Source organism: Neodiprion pinetum, chromosome 1 (assembly GCF_021155775.2).
Source record: "Neodiprion pinetum isolate iyNeoPine1 chromosome 1, iyNeoPine1.2, whole genome shotgun sequence".
Taxonomy (NCBI): domain Eukaryota; kingdom Metazoa; phylum Arthropoda; class Insecta; order Hymenoptera; family Diprionidae; genus Neodiprion; species Neodiprion pinetum.
The window spans coordinates 11,303,219-11,319,058 of record NC_060232.1 but is presented as its reverse complement, the minus strand read 5'-3'; the positions used below and the strand labels follow the sequence as shown (position 1 = coordinate 11,319,058).

The following is a 15,840-nucleotide window of genomic DNA, read 5'->3' as shown; positions in this document are numbered from 1 at the left end:
ACAGCTGAGAAAAATGCCTCGTCTTCTTTACTGGAAATGCATTGTTCTTGCATTTTCACTCTGCATAGTTACAGCTTGGTCTTATTCTACCCGATTCACTAACGCTGCTATTTGGGTCATTTTTGCTTCTCAAACTCTGCAGTTTGCATTATTAAATTATAATTGTAAATCGTTTCACCTGCGTTTATTAAACTGAATTTTGAAGAATCTTATCTCAGGCAACTAAACATTTTCCAAAAATATAAAACTTTTGGTGTAGTTTTTAGTTAAAAATCGTAGTTCAGTGAACTGTATATTGAAACTGAAAGTTTTGATTTTATTTCACATCTCTAAATTTATTTCATTTTAGTTTGTGAAAATCGTCAAAACTCTGAGAATGAAAGTCTCATTTTATTCCACTTTCCGGGATAGTCCAGAGGATTGAAGAATGGAAAATTCAAACTAAAGAAAACGGGGAAAAGAGGAAAATGCTGTCAAAGTGCCGAGCGGAAATTTTGAAAGGTAGACAAACGAACGCGCGACAAGCAATTAAGTTTTTTTTTATCCACTCCTACAGTCCGGACAGAATTGAATAATAGAAATTCATACGGGAAGCAGAATGAAATTTCTCGAGAGTTCCTAATAACTACTTTATGTGATGGGATGATTGTATACAGATATACGGGATGCGAAAATTCACTGTACACCTACGTTTATAACCATCCTTTGATCCCGCAATCAGATAGAAGACTTGAAACGAAGATAAACGAAACAACAATCGATCGCATTAAGATGATGATAATCGTTTTCCCACGGACGAGAAAGGATGGCTGCATATCTCATTTGGCCAATTAACTTCCTTACATACATACCTGTTATATGCCTCTGCATTTAAACTGCCTGGGAATAGAGTTGAATATTTTTATATCTTACAGCAACTGACGACGTGCAGCGACTGCTTTCTCCGTTGTCGAGTTACTCACTCGTGAGAGATAATATTCAACTGCGTGATTTTTCGTTACCATTATCACGTACAAAGGTTTCCAATTTCCATCAAAATATACTCCAATTTTTTAAACGTGAATTTCAAAATTCGGAGCCAATGCGGTTGAATCGTGTCCAAGTGACGGTTAGGTCACACAATAATAATAATAATAATGATCTTTTTTGCAAATACTGTGCTCTATACGCGTTGAGAGTATCTTGAAACTGCATTGCATGTGAACATAATTTTTTGGAATACAACTTTTATATTATATTCTTAGAGTATTGTCGGATCTATATAGACATATATGGGGCATTGTATGCGAAGTCGACCAACGTCTGATACCTAGACTGAGAGAACAAATATTTTGCAACAAAAAATAGCACTGATAATATAATTTTCAAAAAAACACGAAAATAAATGAAAACGTTCGTTACAATTGTTTATAAATAGACTTAACGTTCACTTATTGATTCCAAACACCTATTGTCAATTAAAAAGCATTAAAATTAATTTAAAATATGTAAAAGAAGAGTGTACGGTGGGGAAAATTTGGTATTTGTTTTTAACAAGTCATCAAAAAAACATCAAAATTTTCCAGAAAGGCTCTTATTAGGGGTACTGAAAAATATTTAAAAAAAAAATCGATGAAATCAAAAATAAAAATTTTTCAAACCGTCCGATTTCGCGGTGGAATGCCCCACGTATAAACACGTTAAGCCTAAAAAATTTACCGCACAAATGTACGCGTAGAAAATTTGCGTACTCGTGTGAGTAAGAGAAAAAACGCGAGGCAATATGTTTCTGCTTGACATTACGCAATTGGAAGACCTTTGTCTCATTGCCGGATGCTTCTTCAGAGATGAAAGCAATCACCGGTGGGTTTGGCAGAAGGACTTAGAGACTCTTCAAGGAGGAACAATGTGTCATTAAATCATTCATACGGAAAATATTCCGACGGACCCGAGATGCTTCGCCGATCCATCTTCATACGAATTATTTCACCTTCGGCTCAATTATTCTTCTAGTTATTATTATTATCATCATTGTTATCATTATTTCAACTATTTTTATTACGGCATTAATCGTATATGCACGCGTATACCTGTAGATACGATAAAACTGTTACGTACCTACTTCTGTAAGAACTTCTTACCGGCTCAAAATCACCGCGAAGTAAGTAGCGACTGAAATTTTCGAGCGAAAAATCACCAAATTCACCGACACTATTTGGGAATTGTCGAGTTTGAAAGGAACGTGGGAACAGTTGTCGTGAAATTTAATATCGACTCGATATAACAAAAGTGACAAAACTGATCGAACATTAGGCAAATCATTCTCTGAAACGAACGAAACTTTTCTTCAATTCAATCCCTTCAATGCTGAAAAATTATTATCCGCACGTTTCATTGAACCGGTATTTTGTCATTATGCGTGAAATCAATCAATTTTTCGGAATTAATTTAATTAACGTTTACTTTAGGGTACGGTAGAATTTGAATAGTTTTTCGCTTCAGCTTGACGTTAATTGGATTTAGAACTAATCGCTGATGAAAAAATTGAAAAAAAAAACAGCAGCAATTTTCGTGCTAAGCAGGAATTGTCGAGGACGATAAAAGGCGGGATGAAAATAGAGATCTCGGCCAGTCAGGCAAAGGTGGAATCGCTATTCTCGGAGTGCTGACCAATGCTTTTCGACTATATTGCACGACGACGTCCGAAAAGGTCGCACGCACTTTGTTAGGTATAACAGGTGTAATTTCTTTGCCAGTGCGGTTGGGTTTGTTGAAATTTTTCAAATAAAGCATCCGTACTACTTGAAAGATTAGAGGACCAATATAGGTGTCTTAATGTTTCGAATAAATATTATATCTACATGTGCGTGGTCCCGACTTGTTTGATATTTTTGTTTTCTGGAAAAAAAAAAAAAAAAAAAAACGGCGTGAAATATACAGAGGAAAAAGAAAGCGATGAAACCGTAACGCCGAGGAGAAAACAAGCGTTAGAAATGAGTAAAGACGCGCAGAAACGAAAGAATAAATAATTGCTGAAAATACATCACTTGGCCGAACAGTGAGTGGCTTTGTACGTTTTGTGCAGTTTGAATTACCGGTTTTTACAACGATATTATTTATCCAGTACCGCGATCAGATAATTAATTATCGCTGGCGCCGTAACGCCTGCAGCAGTCTGCGGCATCCTCGTGATTCTTTCTGCCGATATTTGCTACGCAGTCTCGTTTGTAACGATCAATCGGAAATAAGCGTCGACCCGCAGTGTATATTATTGTAATTTGCGCGGATTTTACGCTCAATTAAGGAGTTTGGCGGGGCGAATACTTTTGTTAATCTTATTACGAGATAAACTTACATCGAGTGATTATAAAATTATTGTATTCGTCTCAGATACGAAGATCGATTGGAAGATTTCAAAAGTTACAATTTGATTCGATGAATTCAACCTGTATGGTGACCTTTTTTTCATTCAGAAGAAGATCTTCTACATTAATTGCAATGTTGACCTCGTTGAATGTATATTATAACGTTCAAACATTGCACCGATATCGATCATTACTCACAAATTGACTACGCAATGGCAATCGAACTATTCTGCTGTATTTTCAACTATCTTCAATCAATTTCAACCGAAGCACCGATATCCAAGCTTCTGTTTAAAACTACAGTATTTTCAATCTTCATATTTTTAAATACGTCTGCGTAAATGACCAATATAATAATTTGATAATGATTTGGTGTACAGATATGTTGCTAATAAATGAATCGATTGTTGACTCGTACAGCGAGAGTAAGTCTTCTTAGAAAGATGTTGGGCCTCCCTGTTTTACCGACAACATTCGCAATCGATTTTCACCTTTATTTCTTCTTGTAAGGAATAAAATTGTTGCAAACTTCGGAGAATTATACCTTTTATGATCGTGTTTGCGTCGTTACTGAGAACAGTTCAAAAAATTCATGACAATCTACGTTAAAAAAACATAAAAATAAAACAACGTACGCGATTCAGTCGTACAATAGCTCGCTATAAACTCAAACCGAGTGAGAATCCCCAGCGAGTATATTCGTGGTGTTTTCATGAATTTTATGAACTTCTCTGGATACCTCCACAAACACACCTGCAAACTCGATTATTTTCCGAAGTTTAAAACTATTCTATTACGCAGTAAACACACACAGCGAATCTGCGATCTTCTAACTCGGTCGGTACACTCTGACATCCCCTCAACTTTACCGATAAAATACGAATCCGTTAACGTTAATTCAAATCGTAAATTTGGAATTCGAATATCATAATGATCGTTTACATTAATGACTTGTCAGCCTGAAATATCAAAAGAATTCGTTTCTCATTCCGAGATTTGTGCAAATATATTTTAGGTTTCAGTTATTTGTCTACAATCTTCAATTCGTTTATTTTTCTCTCGATACCTACTTGATCCTTAATGCTTATCAATTAGGCGTTTTCATTTTCTGACCGAAAATGTTGGAGAAATCTGTGCAATAACATCGGTAAACGGTGCTTTTGTTGCCCTTGATATTTGAGTAGCCCTAGTAAGATTTCATGTCAACGAAATTGGCTCTAGTTATTTATTTTATCGACATTTCCATATATGACTAGATAAAAAAAAAAAAAAACAATAGATTTAGATGAAAAATTCAATTTTTTTTAAACATCTACAGTTTATCAAAAAAAAAAAAAATACTACACAGGTAGTAAAAAAAAATTGTTCTTCCGTTGTCTTCATTTTTTTCCGTAAACACTTTGATGTTCTAGAACGTAGAATTTACGAATAAAATCACGATCATATTAGAAACCATCCCCCTCCTTTCAATATTACAATAACATAAAAAAGGAATAGAGCCAATCTAATATAATCATGATTTTATTCGTAATTCTACGTTTTAAACCACCAAAATTCACGGAAAAAAATTAGTTAATTAGTTATATATATATATTTTTTTTGTCGATCATCGCACAACCAATAATAGCCAGCTTTCAGCTTTTTCGCTGCAACTTGTAATCGAGGCGAACGCTCTCGGATATCTCGGTAATATTTCCCCTCGGTTTGCAGTCTTGCGCTTGGGCGAGAATCCCGAACCCGGCGGGATGCTGTGCCTGTCGTGCCTTTGCCACTTTATTGATTGCAACGAAAGCTTCCCCTTGTGGTCGCCCCTTCCGACTCCGTGCTTTGCTACTTTGAACGCAAGTGTGAAAGCGAGATTGTGACGTGCAGGCGCGAGTATTCCGGAAAACGAGACCCGGCTATCCGATATTGTTACAGGGTTGATACGCACAGGAAAAGCCTGGAAAACTCGGGAAATTTCATAAATAAGTCTGAAATTTTATTCCCTTGTAAGAAATTAGCACTTTTTTGTAACTCCGTATAAACGAAGCTGCGTAACACGTGTTACGTTGACTCGAAACGCAATATAATATAACTTTTTACCGACATTTGTTTTTGCCTTTTGACGAAAATTACAACCTGTCGTCGGGAAATAGATTTGTGTAAGTTATCAATTGGACGATAGTAAAAGTACGGTCATTTAAAAAAAATTTATTATTATTCTAGGTGGTATATGTGTACTGAAAAACTTTTATTTTCTGGCCGGAATACCTGTAAGTGTCGGGAAATTTCAGATTCAAAAACATGTACCGAATCTGATAAAATACAGAAAATTAGGGCCTCCGCTTACAGCCTGGCGAAATAACCCTGAGGCGATTATTAGAAACCGAACATGCTGAAAGATATTTGAGGATTAATTTTTTGATTTTTGTTCATCTATTATTTGACAGATTGGGACAATAATCTTTGAGCAATAATCGATGGTTGAACAGTATCGCTTGATTACATCAGTCGATACAATTCAGCGGTTGCGGTGCGAGTTTGTTAATTGTAAAAACGAAACGGCGTTGAAATCAAACATGCATGCTGTATAATGTAAACGGTGAAATTCTTCTCACTTAGTTCGACTTACAACCTTTTCAGTTTTTCATGGCGTATTGTTAAGTGCATTATTATTTTCGACTCTCGATGCCTCGAATGATTATTTCGCAGTTAATACAATGCCCAAGTTGTTATATCGGTCGCAAGCTACGCCTGGACGTTCAGGGTTACGCGGTTGCGTGGCGTCAGCTTAGGTAATTTCTGTAAATGATGTCACCAATTACTGGATTCGACATAACAACAATTCGCCGCTGTATTAAGCATGAATTTACGTACTTATCGCAGGCTGCTGGTCCACCAGTATCGAAATAAGGAAATATAACAAAAGCCAAAAAAGTAAAGGAAATAAAAGCGAAGTTGAGGTTCCAGTTTTCTGGAATTCTTTATCCACACCGATGATTTTCACCATTAAAAGCAATACGCGTATCCATTCCAACTTCGTATATGCCAAAGATTTCCAGTCAAATCCATAAGACGAATGGAAGAGGAGAGAATTCGTCATCTACTCGTGTCAGATCATTCCGGTAAAAAAATTTGTCAATACAAAAATCAGGAAATCAGTTTCGACAGACTCGTTGCTACATTCGTTCATTAGGACGTCGAGGTTAATTTTTTGCGCGTTTTTATCACCTCTACAAATAGCCATCGCGTGTGGCAAGAATTCAAGCTACAAATTTATTGCCAAGATTTTCTTATACTCAATTCCGAGAAACCGCTACAAGATGTATCATCGATTGTGCGACAGATAAAGTCGTGATGCCAACGATAAGATGCGCTATTATTGTTGCTATTGTCACGTCAATCATCATCATAATTCCTATCTCAATCCCAATTCCGATAATTTTCTGCACTCGTGCAAGCTGCTGATTTTGCGTTCTGCAACAATCGATATGACACAACCTGTATAAGGGGCATTCCACGCCAATTCGACCTGGGTTTTAACCTTGACCTCTCAGATTTGGCGAGCGATTTTTTCTACGATTGTTCTCACTTTGAAAGGTACTCTGTTATTTTTTTTTATGTTTTTGTTTTTTTTTTTGACTCAATTTGATTTTTCTCCAATTTTTAGAAACGATTCTACTGACCGGCCGAAATTAAAAATTTGTATAATTCTGAAAAATCCTGCGTCAAATATAAAAATTTTCTAAGTTTGGAATTGGAGTGGATCGATTTTCCCTTCTCACTTTTTTCAACCTTTTTCCGAAAAACAAAAAAACGTTAAAAAAATTAGAAACGAAAGTCATTTTACCATGGATGGTTGCTGAAACATTTTTATATGTCACAAGGGATGTTTGAAAATTTTTTCAGATTTTTCGGAACCATTTTTAACATTCGTAATCTTTTTTTACGGGCACAACAAAGAGAAAAAAAATCTTTCGATAAATTTGAAAAAATTTTCATATATCCAATGTGACATATAAAAATATTTCAGCAATCATCCATAGTAAAATGACTTCCGCTTCTAATTTTTTTTGAACGTTTTTGTTCGGAAAAAGCTTGAAAACAGTAAGAAGGGAAAATCGGCCCATTCCGGGTCCCAGCTTGAAAATTTTGATATCTGACGCAGGATTTTTCAGAAGTTTTTCAAATTTTTAATTTTGGTCGGTCGATAAAATCGTTTCTAAGAATTGTAGAAAATTCAAATTGGGTCGAAAATAAACCAAAAAAAAAGAAACAGAGTACCTTTCAAAGTCAAAACAATCGTAGAAAAAATCGCGCGCCAAGTCTAAGAGGTCAAGGGTTAAACCTAGGTCGAATTGGCGTGGAATGCCCCATAATCAAACGCCTATGTTTCTGATCTCGTTGTCGTTTAGCCAGGATTTAAACTTGACAGTGACCGTCAGCTTCGTCGCTTCTCGACTGTCATGAAAACTGAAAAACACCTCCAGCTATCAGCTACGCTTACGAAACAACGTTTCTTCTGTCTTTTTGGACTCTCATCCGGGTCAACTGCACGCATTCTAATGTCTTTCCACGTTCATTTTTCAACCGCATACCAACATCGTTCGAGTCTTGTTATTCCATGTGTGACATCCGCCTGCCTCGCAAACGAAATGTGCTTCGTTATGGTATTTTTGACAATATATACGTTATGATTATGGGGAATTTCACGCAAACTCGAGCCACGTCTGATTCTCACCATTTCTTATTTTCTTCAAAAAATTTTCTGCAATTTTCCCAACTTTTAAACATTACCTTGAAGTTTTTCAAATTTTTTATTCAACTGCTCAATTATTTGTGAATATTTAAAGTGATTTTCAAAAGGAGCTGTTTTAACATTCTTAAAAAATTCTTAGAATCTGTATTTCCTATTCCAAACATTTCATGACCAGGCCCATAATGGGTCGATTTTTTTCAGCACTCTAAATTTTTCTGATCAGCTGAAATATTGTCTGAACGGGTTGAAAATTCCCGAAAGATTTTTTTTTTTTTAACTTGAATTGTTCACTTTATATATTTCTAGTCCGTTTGCACGATTTTTGAGTTCTTCGGAAAAATTAAAAGTGCTAAAAAAAAAAAAAATAGAGAAAGGCCCGTCTTGAAATCTTGGTAAAAGAAAAACTATTTTTTTGTAGAATATTTTGAGAATTTTCAAAAAGATTCTTTTCAAAATCAATTTCAATATTTATAGATAATTAACCAGTTGAATAAAGAGTCTAAAAAAATTCAGGATACTGATTCAGAGTTGGGACAATTGCAGAAAATTTTTTGAGCAAAATTAATAATAGCGAAGGTCAGACGTTGGTTGAGTTTACATGAAATTCCCTAAACACCATTAACCATAATTTATAGTCACTTTCTCTTAGTCATTTGGAGCCTCGTTTCAAAGATATTGAAAAATAACTATATATACTACAATATACGATCAAGATAGTCACGTGTATCACAGTTTTGGAATTTATCATCGTAACATGGTGAAAAACAAATTAAAGACTGATACAGTTTGTTAATGTCAGTTTTTTTTCTACCCACTCACATTACAGCGCATCTGGATAAAAATATATATTACATAATACATAGTTCGACGTTAATTCGGTCGCAGAAAAAAACACTTGTTTCAAATCTGCATAATTAATTTGCTCCCTTAGTTTTAAAAACAAATCTAAAGACAACTGATAGATCGAAGCCGAACATTTCGCGAGATTAATTCAAGGGCAAGTCGCATTATTCGTTTTTGCATCCTGCTTACGCAGTAATGTTTGTAAAAAATGAAGCGATTCTTTCTCGTTCAAAACGTTGATTCGCAGTAACGGGAACAGAGATCGTCCATCACATAAACAAAATGCAAAGTTCGTGGGATCTTCTCTCGCCGTTTCACCACGCCATACAAATCCGAACAGAATGACTTCGTATCAACAGGATTGGTCTGCGACTCGTTCACAGCTAACAATTAGCGTTCTCACTAATTATGTCTCATTAACTTAGGCTCCCTGTTTTTTTCTCACAGTGTTAAAGTCACGGAGCCAGCCGGCCGTTCAGGGCATGCCACCAAGTACTCTTTGGCTCCTCGTTAAATGCTGAGCGATCAGTGTTCTCACACTGATACGAGACAAGCCAAGTGCGTGTACTCGCTAGTCGAGCTGTGAAATGATTTTCCAAAGTGGGTGCATACGTATAAACGTCTGGTCTCAAATTGTTTCAGGTAACGGATTGGCGTCGTTCTCCTCTGCGCTCTCTCTTCAGGCGCTTTTCATGGGTGCGGGTAAAAAATCAGAAAAACCAAAAATCAGAATGGTCGGAATTCCGAACATAAATATATCGAAAACTCACGATCACGAAAGAACAAAGTGGTGAATCTTCATTAAGCTAGAAATAATGGAAATAGAATATAATAATATCGAAGCTTGAAGTTATAGAATTTGTAATACACAACTGGTGAAAATTTCGAAAGGCCGTTAGCGGAATGAGGCAAATGCGATTGCTCGCAAACGCAAAGAAATAACCTTCGGATGGATCATAAAGTAGAATTTTCATCTACTCGAATTCATAAATGCGAAGGATCAAGAATCGGAATGGTTGGAACTCCGAGTAATAATCTCATAGAAGGCCCAGAATATAGAATTGCAGTGTATCAGAATCGTCGGAATGAAGAATCGTAATATATCAGAAGAGTCAATAACTCATAACATATTAGGAGCCAAGAAATATAAGTTTATGATGTCAAAAGTCGTATTCAATCTTTTAATGAGATAAAAATATTGCAGAATTTGTTTGATTCCGTATATAAAACATTTTACAAGTCAAAATGGATTGGCTGAGTAGACTCGGAATGTGAAATTCTGGTAGCAAGCCATCTTTACGGTTGCTTTCGGAATACTGATCTTTCCGAATCGCACGATTCTGAATAATGACCCTTCTACATTCTGAATATCTGTTTTTCACCGTTTCTAGATGATGAAGTTCTAACTTTTACTTTTATAATATTCGGACATTTGAGAATATGAAACTTTCTACAAATTCGTTCTCTAGAATATTGACTCTATACATTATTAAATTCTGCATCTCTGAATTCTTGGATTAACGTTTTCTGAAGTAAGTGATTTCGGATAATAGAGCCCTCTAATAAATACATTTTATCTAAACTGCAGCTTTTTATTGGGCACCATTCGGAGTTAAAATTTCTGATAGTATCTGTTCTCTCCTATTTGTTATTCATTCGGAATTCTGGACATTCTGATTTTCGCTATTTCTGATTTTTTACCCCCACCCGCTTTTCATTTCGCCGCCACGCAGAGACACGATTTTTCATTTTTCTCCACTTCATGTTCAGATGTTCAATTTTTTTCTACGGTTAAAACGAAAAATTCGATGTCAACATTTTTTTTTATTAATTTCATAACGCAGGTCATTTGTTTTAAATTATTTTTTTGGGAAAACTTAATAACCATGAACAGAAACGAGAAGTTATTGAAAGACTCCGGTAACCGATGTATACTAATTGTGAAATTCAAATTACATTCGGAGAAATGAATCCGGATCTCTGCGAAAATCAGGTCAAAATTGAATGCCAATTTTTCGCGCCAAGGATTGAGTAAAAAATCGAAAGTATTTTGTGTCTTTACACAACCGTTCCTTGGTAACAGATCGTACAACAGGTATGATCTGGAGAATTAGGATTCACAACGCGTACGTTCTCGGCGCGGTTAAAACACGTTTTTCCGTAATACGTAAAGTATAGGTATACATAATTACGTGGCTCTGAATCAGCCGGATTAATTCATAAAACTCCTCTGACAACGAGCCTTGAAAATAAGCGCATCGCTCTTTTCTTCCTCGCAAATTTGGGTAAACAATCGGAAACTCTGCCTTTGCAAATTATGCAGGCATAATCTTTTCTTCAATTTTTCTACTCGCAGTATTTTATGCTCGACACAGAAACGTTCGTGTTACTCCAGGCTGCGTTGCACGTTATGCGGACAGAGTATCGCTCAAGGCTCTGCGCTAATCGCAGTTTGACATTATCATTGCATAATCGCGGCATGAGAGTGTTGGCCAAGAATAGAATACAAGGTGTGTACCGATGATCCTTGGTTTCCGTGAAATACCCTCTCGAACGGATCGATTTCATAGATCATTCGATCAAACGCACTCGTCGATCGGTTGGAGTTTTGCCGTGCGAACAGGCAGTTGGCCTTGAAAGATCAATCCGCATTCAATTGCGTTATTTCTTATCTTTGTTCAGCTTCTTAGCTTGAATTTAGAAATTCTGAGACTCCGAGTAACTTAACAGCCGGAGTCAAATTTGACGCGCAACTTCTCAGACTCGATTTCGCAACCGCCACTTTCTACGGTTTGGTACGACGACCAAGATCACTTCGGCATGAGGCCGCCGTAAGTATTCGTTCAAGACTTGTACACAACCACTTTTAGCTGGGATATTTTTTTACACTCTTGTTATCGCGTGACGGTGAAACGAAGTATAGAGGCTATAGTTTTCCGTACAGAGACCAACAAATTTAGAACATTTTTCAAAAATATTCCTGCCTCATTCATTTTTATGTAACGCGACAAGTTTTTCGTTAATACTATCGCCAACACATGAATGCAATTTGTTTCTTTATTCATTAAACGAAAATCTAATAAAGTAGAAAAATCATGTATATTGCCATATTTTACAAGGTTTAAAAAAGTGTACCAAGCTTCGCAAAATTTCTTCTTACAGAATAAAAAATTTCGTTTCTTGATATGCATATTTCTATGGAAAGTACATTGTCAAAAGATCGTTGATTGTTGAAATTTTTCAATTACAGTGGCAATAATTTTAAAGATGTAAATTACGCGACACGTAACACGAACTATCGAAATTTAAAATCAAGAATTAGAGAGAAAATGAAAGGCAAGGGTATAGAATATATTTGAACTAAAAAAGCTGTTTCTTCTTCTACCTCTGTCAACTTTCTATCAATCATCTGTGAAGGTATCGAAACCACTTATTGCCAATTCGTTACACCGGCATATTCAGGGCGAGACATACCTTGCCCTGAGCATTTTTTTCACCTGTAAGAGAAAAGAGAAAAAAAAAAAAAAAAACGAAAAACGCGGCGAATAACGTAGAAGGCGATAATTCAACAAAGCCCTGGCAGAAGTTCCACCTTAGTCAGCACAAAGCTTTTGAGTATAAAAGCCGGTGAATGCCGAACAGGTCGGTGACCGTTCAACAAACCTCCTCATCATCCCTAGCTGTTACGTCACTAGCCGACTGGGGCTGAAAATTAATAGGCCAACGGCAACCAAACACATTCTGTAACGTATAATGCCGAGTTCTCTGTATATGTGATATAACGCGAAGAGCAAAGTGTACCGAGGGTGAGAAAATCGTGTATAGGTTACAGAGCGTAAGTTGTCTGACTTTCCTGTTTGATCGATACACGGAGCGAGGCACAGACGAACTCCCCCTCATCCTCTTTGCAAAATACAATGACAAATTTTACAATGGATTTTCTATACGTGTCGCGGAAGATCCGCGAATTAATATCTCTTGGTGAAACCGCCCCTTGATTAGACCCTGGACTTTTATCGCGAAAGGGAACATTTTTTACCTCGTTATTAACACTGAAATTGAAATATTCCGTACCCTTGGAGAGAGGAGTTGATTAATCTTCGTGTCCGTTGTACGCTGTAAAACAGTCGTTAATGTCGCGTGAAGTTCGCGACATCTCACAAAATCTCGAGAAGACTCATTAAATGTTTTCAAGTGATTGAAATCTTAGAAACGTTTCATAAAATGCTGCGCTAAGACTCGTTCGTACGAAGTCTGGTTGAATTTTCTCAAGTCCTTGAAATTACTGAAGTATGACGAAGTTGCTAGTCGAGTCTCTGAAGTTCCGAGAAGTCGCGTGAATTCTTTGAAGTCGATGAAACTTTGATCGAAGTCTTTGGAGTCTGAGAATTTTTATTTTTACAATAATCAAGTCTCACGAATTCTCTTAAAATCTTCCAAGGTCTTAAAGTCTAGTGATATTCGTTGTAATTATTCATTGCTTTTATGTAATTATTCGTTGTATCAATCCATTCGTCGGTGCGAATTAATCTCCGATCGCCTTAGAGCGAGACAAATCAAGGGAGAATTGATGCCGCATAGACGAGGATTGTTGACACGCGAAGATCGTAGAGTTACATCCTATCATCGTTACATTTGTCTGCTGTCGCGTGTAATGTTCCATTCCCATGAAACACACGCAACTTAAAACGTTCCTCATCTGATTTCGAGCTTGCACTAGTGAGAACAGCTGATCCATTCACAAATTCGTGCTCGGCTAGGTTATGCATGGATTAAAGTTATAATAGACATAGATATATCATTTCTTGCTATCGTCGCGGTGCCTAGATTTTATGGCTATTCCCATCTTGAGGCCGTGAATGGATTGAGACGTAAAAGATTTGCGTGCCTTCTTCAAATACGATTGTAAGCAGTGATAGCCGAACGGTTTACTTTGCCTTCGAAATCGTCACTAATCGATTTATCAACTTGGCAAACAAGTGGAGACGGAAATGGGAATGAATTTTTTTTAAGGGGATCACGTTATTTAAGAGTGCGAAGTGTGCGATGAAAAATCTTTCAGGAAATTTGTAAATCTTAAGTGAAAGATTGAGTGCACAAATTTCTTTATACATTTCGTAAAGAGAATGAAATTTTGGTGCTAAAAAATTCTCATCAAGCTCTGAACTCGATATCCTGACGATATTTGCAGGGCTTTGGAGAATTTTGAAAACTGGTATTATTTACTCCGCACATAAACAGAAACGAATCAGTTTAGTTCAGATAATGTTATAACCGATAAAAAGATCGAGTAATAGCTTCTCCTAGAATTTACCATTCGTCGAGCAGAAATACATAATCCACAATTTGACGATTCAACACGTATAATTACAGACATTCGGAGCAGCTGTATCTCGTAGTTGAGTTTATCACAGAAAATCTGATGTAAAAATGGGAGCGAGATTTTTTTCACATATTTTATTTCACCAAGTGTACTCCCAACACTTGAGAAATAAATATGTAAAAAAAATATTTTAGTATAATCAACGTTGACTTAGATTTTCATAGCTATATTCACACAGTCTTCGTTGTTTACGACACGGAAATTCATCACGAAATAGATATAAAATGAAATGCAATATTCCGCGGAAGTTATAATTCCTTCTTAAATAGGTATTGACTAAATTCAACCGATCTGTACACACTATACATAACATATATACATATATATGTAAACCTAGGAAGTTATTTATATTTTCTGATTAACCTTACAATGAAACGTGACTGGCATATCTGTTAATCTAAATTATATCGTTCATTGTTAACTTCCTACGAGATTGCTCAACGCATATTCTGCATTTTCTCCCTCTACTTTTTCTGCCTTTTTCTCTTTCGCTACTGGATCGCGGTGGGTTTCATATTAATATACCTATACGACTGCAGAATACATCTAAAAGCACTTATCGCGTGAGAAAGTAAATTTGAAAAGAAAAAGGAAGAATAGTAAAAATGATTAAAAACCCTCCAATGACTTCGTGTTAGTCAGCGATTCATTTCTTCGTTCTGCGGCCTAATTATGTTAGGGATAGAATAATACAATACCTAGCTGGAAAATTATTTTCTTCCTTCAATTTCAACCAGATTTTTTTAAATTTCCAATTCTATTTCAGTCCATCGAATTTTCCAATAGTCATTACATCGATGAATGTAACATTGAAATAGCATTGTCTTGGAAAATTACAAAGTCTATGTTCCTCGACGGAGAATATCGTAAGATACTTGGATAGCTTGAGCGAAAATCGACGATACAAAGAAAATGTAATATTCTGTATCATAAGTATAAATTTTCTAGAACAACGGTGAATTTGCATCACCTCACGGTCTTTTTATAGTTTTAAATTGACCCCTACGTAGAATGCACACACGGAGGCCCCGTGGTTGGAGGAATGAGATGATTTGGTAATTGCGACAATTGGGTCCGTGGCTCATTGAATCGGACAGGACATAAATCGGGACAAAATACCTGCCGGAATTTCCGACGTTTAAAAAATCGTGGCCAAAAGTATGAAGTCTTTTTCTACACGCGGAAAAGCGAAACTTTGAAATCATAAAAAAAAAAAAAAAAAATCGCGATGTTTTCAAGTTACCGGTATATTTATACAGCTTGTTGTCTACGAGTTTTTTTTTTTTTTTTGTTTTTTTTTTTCTCCTCTGGACTCGTTTTTCACGCGGAATTATTTAACACTTTTCGGATTTTTAGAAAGCTTCGAAAATGTTTATCGCGTATGTTCGTCACGTGCTGAACATATTACGCAAGGTACAAGCTGGCTGTATGACGTCATTGATTATAAAATACACCGTGTATCAATTTCATTGCTGTACAGATAAGACATCGGTGCTCGATTCGTTTTGGTCGATAATATCGATGAAGTG

At 36.2% G+C, this 15,840-nt stretch overlaps 1 protein-coding gene across 2 annotated transcripts in view; it reads right to left on the bottom strand.

Annotated features, from left to right (window-relative positions):
* Positions 1-15,840, bottom strand: part of tau (microtubule-associated protein tau) — a 58,367-nt gene that overhangs the window by 40,120 nt on the left and 2,407 nt on the right. The window lies entirely within an intron of this gene.